We start from the raw sequence: 13,822 nt of genomic DNA, 5'->3' as shown, positions 1-13,822 counted from the left end.
AGGTCACAGTTGATAGGTAACATGAACAAAACATAAGCTGTGGGGTTTTAAGTCTCTGAAATGTATTGATTGTTTGTTACTACTGCATGACCATGCTCAGACTGACTGAATGACCCCTCTGTTCTAACATTTATCCCATGATATTGTTATTGTTGGTTTTACCCAACTGAATCTCCTCCTAGGCTGTGGGTTTCTTGCTGGTAGACTATGTTGTTTTTGCTCCTGGAGCAAAATGGTTCCTGGGAGCCATCTGGCTGGGTAGTTCCGGCTCAGAGTCATTTATGAGGTCACAGTCAAGATGTCAGTTGAAGCTAAAGTCATCTGAAGGCTTGCCTGGGCCTGAAGGATCCATGTCCAGGATTGCTTACAGTTGGCAAGTTGATGGGAGGCCTTTGTGAGAGGCCTCAGCTCTTCCCCATGTGGCCTCACAACCATGTGGTGAGGCCAGTGATTCAAGAGGGAGTAAGATAGAAATGACAATGTCTTTTATGACTTAGCCTCAAAAGTCACTTCTGCTGAATTCTGTGTGGTACAAGTTCCTCACCAAGTGTGGCCCACATTCAAGAGGAGAATTAGATTTTATCTCCTTTTGAAGAGAGGGGTGTTGCTATATTCTGAACATTTGGGTAAACCCCAAATCATATATTGAAATCCTAACCCCCAGATGATAGGATACTAGAAGGTGGGGCCTCTGGGAGGTACTCAGTTCATGAAGTGAGGGAACTCCTATGGTGCTGTCATAAAAGAGACCTGCAGGAATCCCTTGCTCTTCCACCATGTGAGGACATAGCAACACCATGTGAGATGTCACTTATGAACCAGGAAGTGGGCTCTTACCAGAACGTGTGCCACCATGATGTCACTTTGATCTTGGACTTCTAGTCTCCAGAACTGGGAGAAATAAATTTATAAGGTATTCAGTCTGTGGCATGTTGTTGTCATAGCTTGGATACGCTAAGACAGGTGTCAAGAAAAACCGGTGGCCATGCTTTAAAACTACCTCACAGGCACCTAGTGAGCCCTCAGTAAACACATCCTGAAGGAAAGACCCACTGTTTGCATTCAGTGTGCTCGGAAGGTCCTCAGCTGCTTTCCTCATTTACCTCAAATTCAAGGTTTCTTCCTTTCAATTAGCCTTTATTTCAAGAAACTAAGCTCCATCCCTTAGTTTCTTCAGTTTATTTCTGCTCCAGAGAATGAATTATGTATAACCAGTACCAGACAATTTTTTTGAGTGTGCCTGAGGAGCTTAAAATAGTAAGAGAGCTAAGTCTCACCAATCTTGTAAATTAGACACCTAAAAAATTGGCATAGGAAAGTAATTTGACGTTTTGTCCTTTCTACAGGTTGACAAAAATCACATTTATCTTGTTATTAGAGGATTATTTCCAAACTGGCAGTGACATTTGGGATTCCATCAGCACCACTCTTAACTGTAAAGAGGATTGTTTTCCTCATCCCTGATGTTTTTGGACAAAGCCCTGGATAGTCTCCTTAGCCAGATCAGGTTGTCAGTCTTAGGATTACTTGAGATTCTGGGTACGATTCTGTTAGCTGCATTGATGGGTTGACCAGAGCTAACAGGAATATAACCTTGTGTTTCTCTAGGAGCAGTGTTTCTCATAGTCAGTATTCACTAACACCATGTTATGTTTATAAAGCACAACTCCCACGGATAACCAGAAATAACTATCTCCTTCTTGAGGCCCCCTTGTGGATAATGTTCCTTTGCAATTATTTAAGAACCTCAGGGCCAGGACCAGCTATGTAATTTGTGGGGCTGAGTGCAAAATGAAAATGCAGGACCTCTTGTTCAAAATGTAAAAATTCCAAGATGAGCATCAATCCAAGTATATGGTGGCCTCTGTGACTGTACGCAACACATTCCCACATAGCTGGCTCTGCTCATAGATTTATTCAAGCTGAAAGACATCTCTAAACCCCGGACTGGGAGAGCAGAATCTGATGAGCTCACCACAGTAGTTGCTTTGGGTGGCCAATGGTGTCATAGGTGAGGCTGCATGGTTCAAGGGGCACTGCTTGTCCACTACCAGATGATGGCCTTGCTGGTCAAGTCCCTGTTCAGGCTGCTATGTTCCTATTCCTAGAGTTGCTATTATATGATTCATTACCGTCCCCAAAGTACAAACATGATGGGAGGGTAGCCAGCTCTCGGTAGAGTGTGGCATGCTAGCACAGGTTTCTCCTACCTCTTTGAAGCTCCATTGGAGGACTTATTTGCCAGAACACACCTAGCCTAGCCCAGTCCACCCTCCGAGGTTTCTACAACTTTCAATTTTGGGGGAGTAGAAGCCCCTAATAATTTTACCCTGGAAGTTCCTGGATCTTGATGCTAATTTGCCTCTTCTCATCCCAGACATCTACATAGCAAGGGGGTGGGACAGCTTTGCTAACTTAAAGGACAAATAAATTCATGCCTTTGAAGTGTTGAAAGCATAGCAACCTTGGCTGCATGTGAAGAAGGTACGTAAGTGCTCCAACACAGAGCAGGTGATAGTTGCTCCACGGGTCCTTCTGGGCTGGCCTTTAGAGTAGCAGTGAATTCGCACATGAAAGTGAGATATATTTATGTCTTTATTTGGTTTGGCTTGCAAAGATTTTTTTTTTTTTTTAAATTTCGAACTAGTTGCCAGCATTTAAATCAGGAAATTTTACTAACAAGTCCAATTTTAGGCTCTCTGAGAAAAACCTATGTCTCTGAAAACACTAGGCCTGCATTCCCACATCTGCCATCGGCAGAGCGGACAGCAGTTTCCCCTAGACACAAAACACTAGCTTTCCTCTCCCACAGCCCCCCTGTGTCTGCCCCTTCCTCTCACCTACCTGGTCTGTGTGGGTATACCCAAACTGGCAGGGACGGCTCCCAACCTACTGGTGCCCAGCTGGTACCAGTCGTTAAATATTTCAACTCTCACCCTTGCCTGGAGCCATTTGAGTTGCTAACCCTGCTCCGGAGAGAAGCAGCTGTCAGCTTCTTGCTAAAAAACAAATTTAAATTCTGACTCCAGGGTCACTCTGTTACACTGATTAATCTGTTAGATTGTCAGTATTCTCCACTATTTCATTTATTGGGAGCAGAGCTTCGAGATGAAATCTAAGAGGAATTCAGAACGTCTGGCCATGTCTGCACTGATGGAGTAGGTGTCCTGAGAAGCCAATTTGCATGAGGTCTGCGGCCCCTCCTGGAGGACAATTCATCCTGATGAAATGAGAAGCCAGGTACTAGAACCTGACCTTGTTAGAGGAACTCACTTGTCAGATAATGGCATGAAGTCTGACATCCTGATTTCTCTCTGCGTCTAGCCTTCACTGGCTCCTCTCCATAGCTTTAGAGAGCAGGGCCAAAAGTAAAAAAAAAAAAAAAAAAAGGAACAGTGTTTCTTTCCAAACTCTTGGGTATCCCCTCAACAGAGTTGAATACAAAGAGACATTCCCCAATCCCTTTCCCAGGGTACTTGCCATTCTAGTAACACCCCTGTATTTTAGTGGCAGGCCCTGCAGACAATTCAGTGCTCTTGGGGAGAAGACATGTGGGCCCATCTTGGTGGTTTGGGGTTCTAACTAATCATCCCCTCACCTTTCAGGTCTTTAAATTGTTGCAAACAGACATAAGGAGCCAAATGGGTTCAAATCCAGAAACTGAGAGCATGACGGGGTGGTTATATTGCCTGTATTTTTCTCAAAATATTTTACTGTAGATAGGGGTGTGTGTGCATGTATGTGTTAAATTTATTTTTTTTTTTTTATTTTTTATTTTTTTATTTTTTTTTTTTTTATTGGTGTTCAATTTACTAACATACAGAATAATACCCAGTGCCCGTCACCCATTCACTCCCACCCCCCGCCCTCCTCCCCTTCTACCACCCCTAGTTCGTTTCCCAGAGTTAGCAGTCTTTACGTTCTGTCTCCCTTTCTGATATTTCCCACACATTTCTTCTCCCTTCCCTTATATTCCCTTTCACTATTATTTATATTCCCCAAATGAATGAGAACATATAATGTTTGTCCTTCTCCGACTGACTTACTTCACTCAGCATAATACCCTCCAGTTCCATCCACGTTGAAGCAAATGGTGGGTATTTGTCATTTCTAATAGCTGAGTAATATTCCATTGTATACATAAACCACATCTTCTTTATCCATTCATCTTTCGTTGGACACCGAGGCTCCTTCCACAGTTTGGCTATAGTGGCCATTGCTGCTAGAAACATCGGGGTGCAGGTGTCCCGGCGTTTCATTGCATTTGTATCTTTGGGGTAAATCCCCAACAGTGCAATTGCTGGGTCGTAGGGCAGGTATATTTTTAACTGTTTGAGGAACCTCCACACAGTTTTCCAGAGTGGCTGCACCAGTTCACATTCCCACCAACAGTGTAAGAGGGTTCCCTTTTCTCCGCATCCTCTCCAACATTTGTTGTTTCCTGCCTTGTTAATGTTCCCCATTCTCACTGGTGTGAGGTGGTATCTCATTGTAGTTTTGATTTGTATTTCCCTGATGGCAAGTGATGCAGAACATTTTCTCATATGCATGTTGGCCATGTCTATGTCTTCCTCTGTGAGATTTCTGTTCATGTCTTTTGCCCATTTCATGATTGGATTGTTTGTTTCTTTGGTGTTGAGTTTAATAAGTTCTTTATAGATCTTGGAAACTAGCCCTTTATCTGATATGTCATTTGCAAATATCTTCTCCCATTCTGTAGGTTGTCTTTGAGTTTTGTTGACTGTATCCTTTGCTGTGCAAAAGCTTCTTATCTTGATGAAGTCCCAATAGTTCATTTTTGCTTTTGTTTCTTTTGCCTTTGTGGATGTATCTTGCAAGAAGTTACTATGGCCGAGTTCAAAAAGGGTGTTGCCTGTGTTCTTCTCTAGGATTTTGATGGAATCTTGTCTCACATTTAGATCTTTCATCCATTTTGAGTTTATCTTTGTGTATGGTGCAAGAGAGTGGTCTAGTTTCATTCTTCTGCATGTGGATGTCCAATTTTCCCAGCACCATTTATTGAAGAGACTGTCTTTCTTCCAATGGATAGTCTTTCCTCCTTTATCGAATATTAGTTGCCCATAAAGTTCAGGGTCCACTTCTGGATTCTCTATTCTGTTCCACTGATCTATGTGTCTGTTTTTGTGCCAGTACCACACTGTCTTGATGACCACAGCTTTGTAGTACAACCTGAAATCTGGCATTGTGATGCCCCCAGATATGGTTTTCTTTTTTAAAATTCCCCTGGCTATTCGGGGTCTTTTCTGATTCCACACAAATCTTAAAATAATTTGTTCTAACTCTCTGAAGAAAGTCCATGGTATTTTGATAGGCATTGCATTAAACGTGTATATTGCCCTGGGTAACATTGACATTTTCACAATATTAATTCTGCCAATCCATGAGCATGGAATATTTTTCCATCTCTTTGTGTCTTCCTCAATTTCTTTCAGAAGTGTTCTATAGTTTTGAGGGTATAGATCCTTTACATCTTTGGTGAGGTTTATTCCTAGGTATCTTATGCTTTTGGGTGCAATTGCAAATGGGATTGACTCCTTAATTTCTCTTTCTTCAGTCTCATTGTTAGTGTATAGAAATGCCACTGACTTCTGGGCATTGATTTTGTATCCTGCCACGCTACCGAATTGCTGTATAAGTTCTAGCAATCTTGGGGTGGAGACTTTTGGGTTTTCTATGTAGAGTATCATGTCATCGGCGAAGAGAGAGAGTTTGACTTCTTCTTTGCCAATTTGAATGCCTTTAATGTCTTTTTGTTGTCTGATTGCTGAGGCTAGGACTTCCAGTACTATGTTGAATAGCAGTGGTGAGAGTGGACATCCCTGTCTTGTTCCTGATCTTAGGGGAAAGGCTCCCAGTGCTTCCCCATTGAGAATGATATTTGCTGTGGGCTTTTCATAGATGGCTTTTAAGATGTCGAGGAATGTTCCCTCTATCCCTACACTCTGAAGAGTTTTAATCAGGAATGGATGCTGTATTTTGTCAAATGCTTTCTCTGCATCCAATGAGAGGATCATATGGTTCTTGGTTTTTCTCTTGCTGATATGATGAATCACATTGATTGTTTTACGGGTGTTGAACCAGCCTTGTGTCCCAGGGATAAATCCTACTTGGTCATGGTGAATAATTTTCTTAATGTACTGTTGGATCCTATTGGCCAGTATCTTGTTGAGAATTTTTGCATCCATGTTCATCAGGGATATTGGTCTGTAATTCTCCTTTTTGGCGGGGTCTTTGTCTGGCTTTGGAATTAAGGTGATGCTGGCTTCATAGAACGAATTTGGAAGTACTCCATCTCTTTCTATCTTTCCAAACAGCTTTAGGAGAATAGGTATGATTTCTTCTTTAAACGTTTGATAAAATTCTCCTGGGAAGCCATCTGGCCCTGGACTCTTGTGTCTTGGGAGGTTTTTGATGACTGCTTCAATTTCCTCCCTGGTTATTGGCCTGTTCAGGTTTTCTATTTCTTCCTGTTCCAGTTTTGGTAGTTTGTGGCTTTCCAGGAATGCGTCCATTTCTTCTAGATTGCCTAATTTATTGGCGTATAGCTGTTCATAATATGTTTTTAAAATCGTTTGTATTTCCTTGGTGTTGGTAGTGATCTCTCCTTTCTCATTCATGATTTTATTAATTTGAGTCTTCTCTCTCTTCTTTTTAATAAGGCTGGCTAATGGTTTATCTATCTTATTAATTCTTTCAAAGAACCAACTCCTGGTTCTGTTGATCTGTTCCACAGTTCTTCTGGTCTCGATTTCGTTGAGTTCTGCTCGAATCTTTATTAACTCCCTTCTTCTCTTGGGTGTAGGATCTATTTGCTGTTTTTTCTCTAGCTCCTTTATGTGTAAGGTTAGCTTTTGTATTTGAGTTCTTTCCAGTTTTTGAATGGATGCTTGTATTGCGATGTATTTCCCCCTTAGGACTGCTTTTGCTGCATCCCAAAGATTTTGAACAGTTGTATCTTCATTCTCATTAGTTTCCATGAATCTTTTTAATTCTTCCTTAATTTCCTGGTTGACCCTTTTATCTTTTAGCAGGATGGTCCTTAACCTCCATGTGTTTGAGGTCCTTCCAAACTTCTTGTTGTGATTTAGTTCTAATTTCAAGGCATTATGGTCCGAGAATATGCAGGGGACAATCCCAATCTTTTGGTATCGGTTCAGACCCGATTTGTGACCCAATATGTGGTCTATTCTGGAGAAAGTTCCATGTGCACTTGAGAAGAATGTGTATTCAGTTGAGTTTGGATGTAAAGTTCTGTAGATATCTGTGAAATCCATCTGGTCCAGTGTATCATTTAAAGCTCTCGTTTCTTTGGAGATGTTTTGCTTAGAAGACCTATCGAGTATAGAAAGAGCTAGATTGAAGTCACCAAGTATAAGTGTATTATTATCTAAGTATTTCTTCACTTTGCTTAATAATTGATTTATATATTTGGCAGCTCCCACATTCGGAGCATATATATTGAGGATTGTTAAGTCCTCTTGTTGAATAGATCCTTTAAGTATGATATAGTGTCCCTCTTCATCTCTCACTACAGTCTTTGGGGTAAATTTTAGTTTATCTGATATAAGGATGGCTACCCCTGCTTTCTTTTGAGGACCATTCGAATGGTAAATGGTTCTCCAACCTTTTATTTTCAGGCTGTAGGTGTCCTTCTGTCTAAAATGAGTCTCTTGTAGACAGCAAATAGATGGGTCCTGCTTTTTTATCCAGTCTGAAACCCTGCGCCTTTTGATGGGGTCATTAAGCCCGTTCACATTCAGAGTTACTATTGAGAGATATGAGTTTAGTGTCATCATGATATCTATTCAGTCTTTGTTTTTGTGGACTGTTCCACTGAACTTCTTCTTAAAGGGGAATTTTAAGAGGCCCCCTTAAAATTTCTTGCAGAGCTGGTTTGGAGGTCACATATTCTTTTAGTTGCTGCCTGTCTTGGAAGCTCTTTATCTCTCCTTCCATTTTGAATGAGAGCCTTGCTGGATAAAGTATTCTTGGCTGCATGTTCTTCTCATTTAGGACCCTGAATATATCCTGCCAGCCCTTTCTGGCCTGCCAGGTCTCTGTGGAGAGGTCTGCTGTTACCCTAATACTCCTCCCCATAAAAGTCAGGGATTTCTTGTCTCTTGCTGCTTTAAGGATCTTCTCCTTATCTTTGGAATTTGCAAGCTTCACAATTAAATGTCGAGGTGTTGAACGGTTTTTATTGATTTTAGGGGGGGATCTCTCTATTTCCTGGATCTGAATGCCTGTTTCCCTTCCCAGATTAGGAAAGTTTTCAGCTAGAATTTGTTCAAATACATATTCTGGCCCTCTGTCCCTTTCGGCGCCCTCGGGAACCCCAATTAAACGTAGGTTTTTCTTCCTCAGGCTGTCGTTTATTTCCCTTAATCTATCTTCATGGTCTTTTAATTGTTTGTCTCTTTTTTCCTCAGTTTCCCTCTTTGCTATCAACTTGTCTTCTATGTCACTCACTCGTTCTTCCACCTCGTTAACCCTCGTCGTTAGGACTTCTAGTTTGGATTGCATCTCATTCAATTGATTTTTAATTTCTGCCTGATTAGCTCTAAATTCTGCAGTCATGAAGTCTCTTGAGTCCTTTATACTTTTTTCTAGAGCCACCAGTAGCTGTATAATAGTGCTTCTGAATTGGCTTTCTGACATTGAATTGTAATCCAGATTTTGTAACTCTGTGGGAGAGAGGACTGTTTCTGATTCTCTTTTGAGGTGAGGTTTTCCTTCTAGTCATTTTGCTCAGTGCAGAGTGGCCAAAAGCAAGTTGTATTGGGAAAAAGAGAAAAAGAGAGGAGAGAAAGAAGGAAAGAAAAGAGAAAGAGAAAAAAAAAGAAAAAAAAAGGGAAGAAAAAGAAAAAAAAATGAAAAAAAAAAAAAAAAAAAAAAGAAAAAGAGAAAGAAAAAGAAAGGAGAAAAAAAGGGGGTGGGGGAAGGAAACAAATCAAAAAGCAAAACAAAACAAAAACAAAAACAAAAACAAAAACAAACAAACAAAAAAAGAACCACCGGGGAGTATCTTCTGATTCTGTGTACTTTAAGTCCCTTGGCTTCTCCTGGAAGTTGTCAGTCTAGCTGGTGTTCTGGGGGAGGGGCCTGTTGTGCTGATTTTCAGGTGTTAGCAGTTGGGGGAGCTGCTGTGCCCCTGCCTGGTGCAGGGCTCAGTGGGGGTTGTTTACCCCGTGAGGCCGCAGGAGGAACAGCCCCAGTGGCGGGGCAGCTCTGGAAACCTGGATTCAGCTCCGGCAGGAACTCCGTCTGCAGGGCCTGGAGGCTCCGGGGCGGGGCTGCTGATGTGCTCAGCTGGGGCAGGAGCGTCCTTGCTGTCCTGGGCCCTCCCGGCCTCTGCCTGTCCCGGGGGAGGCGGGATCCTGGGCTGTGTCCCGGCGCCCTGTGCTCCGGAGCCTGCGCTGGTGGATTCGCGCTCCCGGGCCGCGCAGCCCCCTCCGCGGAGCCGCCGCCCGAGCCCCTCCGAGCTGCTCCTGGAACCGCGCAGCCCCCTCCGTGGAGCCGCCGCCCGAGCCCCTCCGAGCTGCTCCTGGAACCGCGCAGCCCCCTCCGCACGGAGCCTCTTCCTCTGCCCGAGCCCCTCCGAGCTGCTCCCGGGGCCGCGCAGCCCCCTCCGCGGAGCCGCCGCCCGAGCCCCTTCAGCTGCTCCGGGTCCCGCCGGGTCCCGCCGTGCGCTGCAGCCCTTAGGGAGCTCGGCGCACTCTCCTGGGCGCGCAGTTGCTGTTACTGTCCCGGGGAGCCCGAGGGCATCCCCGCCCTCCTGGGTCCTGCTCCAACTCCCTGCGAGCCCCTTTCCCCCGGGAAGGTCGGTGCAGCTCCTGCTCCTCCGGGACGGGGCTCTCCTGTCCTGGGGACACTCGACCCGGCCTCAGCCCGGCTCCTCGCGGGGCCCCTCCCCCTCGGAGGCCTTTGTTCCTTATTTCTTTTTCCCCGTCTTCCTACCTTGATAGAAGCGCGAACTCTTCTCACTGTAGCATTCCAGCTGGTCTCTCTTTAAATCTCAGGCCGAATTCATAGATTTTCAGGATAATTTGAAGGTTTTCTAGGTGGTTTGGTGGAGACAGGTGATTTGGGGACCCTACTCTTCCGCCATCTTGCTCCTCCCCCTGTTAAATTTAATATATACCCTAGGCGCTGTTGGCTAATATTTCAAGTATTCTTAGCCTGGTTACCCATTGCTGCATAACTCACCTCAAAATGTAGTGAGTTAGAAAACAACATATTAATATTTCTCACGGTTCTGTGGTTGGGCGGCTCAGCCAGCAGTTCTCACTTGGAATCTTTTATAGGGTTGCAGTCTGCTGGCACCTGGGACTGCAGGCATCTGAAGCCTCAGCTGGGCTGGATGTCCAGGGTGGTGTCTTTCCTCATGTGGTTGGCACCTAGGCTGGGATGGCTGTCATAGCTGGGGGCTAGGTGGGCATCTCAGACTCTGTGTGGTCTCCCACCTGGCTAGCTGGGGCTTTCGCAGTGTGGTAGTCTCAGGGCAGCCAGACTTCCAAGAGAGCATTGTGAAGCTGCAGGGGTTCTTACCACTTAGCTTGGAAAACCATGCTACGTCACTTCTCCCATTGCCAAGACTGACTGGCATGGTTAATTTTGTGTCAATGTGGCTGGGTCTTGGTAACCAGATATTTGCTCAAATATTATTCTAGATGTTTCTATGAAGGCATTTTTTTTTAGGTGATATTAACATTTAAATCAGTAGACTTCAAGGAAAGCAAATTGCTCTTCCCAATGTGGATGAGTCTCATGCAATCAGTTGAAGGCCTTACTAGAAAAAGACCGACTTCCCTGGAAGAAGAGCGAGTTCTGCTAGCAAATGGTTTTTGGACTCATGTACCATCAACTCTTCCCTGGGTTTCCAGCCTGATAGCTTACCCTGTAGGTCTTGGATTGGCCAGCCATGATATAAAGAAAGAAAAAAACGACAAGTTGTGACCCAGTTCCTTGAAGTTTCTGTAACTGTGTTTCCTATAACTTCACTTTTTCACTCTTGACTAAGATTTGCCCAGTTTCAGAGGGAAGGGGCTTAGAATCACAACGGGAGTGACATCCAAGAAAACATTCAGCCATCAGATCCATTATGGTTCTCATCTGAAATTCCCACTCTGGGGTTGGTTAGTTGTATAGAAGTCATAATTTCTCATTGGTTGAATGAGTGGTGTTAAAGATACTTGGTTGGCTAGAGACACTCTACAGGGTACCACAGCCCTTGAGCTAAGGAGGTTTAAAAACCTGACAAGCCTAAAATGACAGCACTTGGTGTGGAAAGTTATTTAGCCCTGTGTCCCCTGCTTATCAGAGGCACCTGTTGCTTGATCTAAACAGAGGGATTACAAGTGAATGAAATTTTCTGCCATGCTTCTTGTTGAAAAGCTCAAGGGTAGAGAACCAAATGTCCCTGAGCCCACAGGAATTGGTATGATTATTATGATCCAGCTTGCTTTAAGAAATGATTATACAAGTGGAAAAATTTGGTCCAAGGCTTGCTTTTGTTATAACATGCCATGCAGCAGTGAACTTTGGAGGAGCCCCATAGCTCCCACCTACCTCTAATTGTTGGCTATGACCAATACTGGCTCCCTCAAACCTGTCAGTGTTGAATGGCTAAATGGGGTTAGGTCAGTTTGCACCAGGAATATTTCTCTCCCTCTCTCAACAAGGACCCTGGAATTCATGTGACTTGGGTTTGCATATTTAGTTGCAGGTTGAAGAACTAACAAATTGCAAATGTGGCTGGGCTGGCCAGCATCTGACTCTGCTTCATTGGCTTACTGGAAGGAGCAGGTAGCACAAGCAATCATGCTTTCAAAGGGTGAGGGATTCTTGGTGTCCTTGTTCAGTGTAGGGGCCCTGCCCCCAGAGAGAGGTGGCCCACTTGGTGTCAGCTGACCCCATCTCACCAATCATATTCACTACCTCTCATTCCAAGGCCATGAGCTAGAGAAGGCTACAGAGCTTACTCTACCCTTGTCTCTTTGAGAGAATGAGAGAGAAGTCTTCTTGTAGGAATAATTATGGAGAAAGGAATATCCCAACCAAAGTATTAAAGACTCCTCCTGCTAATCCCAGACACTACCACAGAAAGAGAGATGGGGTCCTACATGATCAATGTGGACAGGAGCCACTGACATTGATGTTATTATTGGGACACCATCCTCAAGCTGGTGATGGTCCACGAGGGCCTTATTTTATCCATGTGCATTAGTTGTCCCCCTAAGTAGACCTGACGTTCAGGTCGTATTTCCTATGAACTGCCCTTTCTTCAGCCACTTAACACCAGTACAGAGCTCTGTACTGTATTTGTTGTCAACCACAGTATTGAGTTAAGGAGTTCAGCAATAGGAGCCTGGGGCCAACTGTGGGTAGGTCTGGCACGAACATTTGGAAGGTTCTCATGCATCATTTTCAAGCTTTTAATAATGTACCGATAGGCAAGGTCCTTACATGTTTAATTATCTATAAAATAATATTAAGTGGATTTAAGGTATATAACATGATTTGATAGAGACACACACATAGTAAAATGCTTACTATAGTCAAGCCAATTAACATATCTTCTCACGTACTTTTTTTGTGCATGAAGAAAGCACCTACAGTCTCTCTTAGCAAATGTCTAATATTGAGTACAGTATGATGATCTGTACTCATCATGCTGTGCATTACATCTCTAGGTTTATTTATCCTCCATAACTCCAACTTTGTGCCCTGACCAACATCTCTCCATTTGTGTCTCTGCACCCCCGCCCCCTCCATCCTTCAGTCCTGGGTAACTGCTATTCTACTTCCTGCTTCTATGGATTCCACTTTTATAGATTCCACCTATAAGAGATCATGCATTTTTTTTTTCTTTCTGTGTCTGGATTATTTCACTTAGCATAATGTCTTCCACGTTCATCTCAGTTGTGTGCAACATGGAAGAAGCTCCTTGTAAATGAAAGGCAACTTATGGACTTCTACGGTTGATTTCACATTTTATGTTTTTAAATTCTCGGAATTAGAGACATAGGTGTGGTGGATCTTTCCTGTTTGCATATACTACATTCCTTCTCTCTGCTCTGTCTGTATTCTGGGAGGAATGAGCTATCTGAACCACATCAGTGGTCTCCCTCACTTATGGCCTCTAATTGGGTTCAGCTCATGGGGAGCTCCAGCAAGAAAGGCTATTTACTTCTGACTGTGCCTTGTACCTGCAGCTCTCAGCTTCTGACGGGGCACCCTGTCTTCAGGCTTTGTGCGTCCCCATGTTCTCTTTCCTTCTCCTTGTCTCTCCCCTACTGACCCCACAATGTACTCCTCCCCTACTTTGCACCTTCAGGCCTTCAGTGATAGCTTTTGCATGTTCACCTCTCCTGACATTAATGACTCAGAGTGTCTCATCTTTTTCCTTCTTGGACCCTGACTCATACTCTGGGTCAGTGGTCCTCAGGGGACATTTGAGAATGTGCAGAGACCTTTCTGGTAGTCACAAATTAGGGGAGAAGGTACTATTGGCATCTAGCGGGTGGAGTCCAGAGATGCCGCTAAATGGCCTACAGTGCCTGGGACAGCCTCACAACAGACTTACCAGGTCCCAGATGTCAGCAATGGTGAGGCTGGGAGACGCTGTTCTCATGGGTAACACTCGTGTCTGCTCTACAACTATAAATGCCACACAACTTTATAAACCACACATGGAAACTATAGACCCAATGAAATTTTAATTAACAATGTTAATTAAAAGTTAAGGATGCAATTGTTGAGCTGTAATAAATCTGCTGCTCACAATATGATGTGGTCCTGA

At 43.9% G+C, this 13,822-nt stretch overlaps 1 long non-coding RNA gene across 1 annotated transcript in view; it reads left to right on the top strand.

Annotated features, from left to right (window-relative positions):
* Window positions 1–298: 298 nt before the first annotated feature.
* Window positions 299–13,822, top strand: part of LOC111091268 — a 219,186-nt gene continuing 205,662 nt past the window's right edge. Inside the window, exons 1-2 of the long non-coding RNA XR_005374721.1 lie at window positions 299–438; window positions 3,100–3,240. This is a non-coding gene — a long non-coding RNA (uncharacterized LOC111091268). The remainder of the gene's footprint in view (window positions 439–3,099; window positions 3,241–13,822) is intronic.

The sequence above is a fragment of the Canis lupus genome, chromosome 20 (genome assembly GCF_011100685.1).
Source record: "Canis lupus familiaris isolate Mischka breed German Shepherd chromosome 20, alternate assembly UU_Cfam_GSD_1.0, whole genome shotgun sequence".
In the NCBI taxonomy this organism is placed as follows: Eukaryota; Metazoa; Chordata; class Mammalia; order Carnivora; family Canidae; genus Canis; species Canis lupus.
Note: the sequence above shows the minus strand (reverse complement) of the source record. Positions and strands in the feature narration are given on the sequence as shown.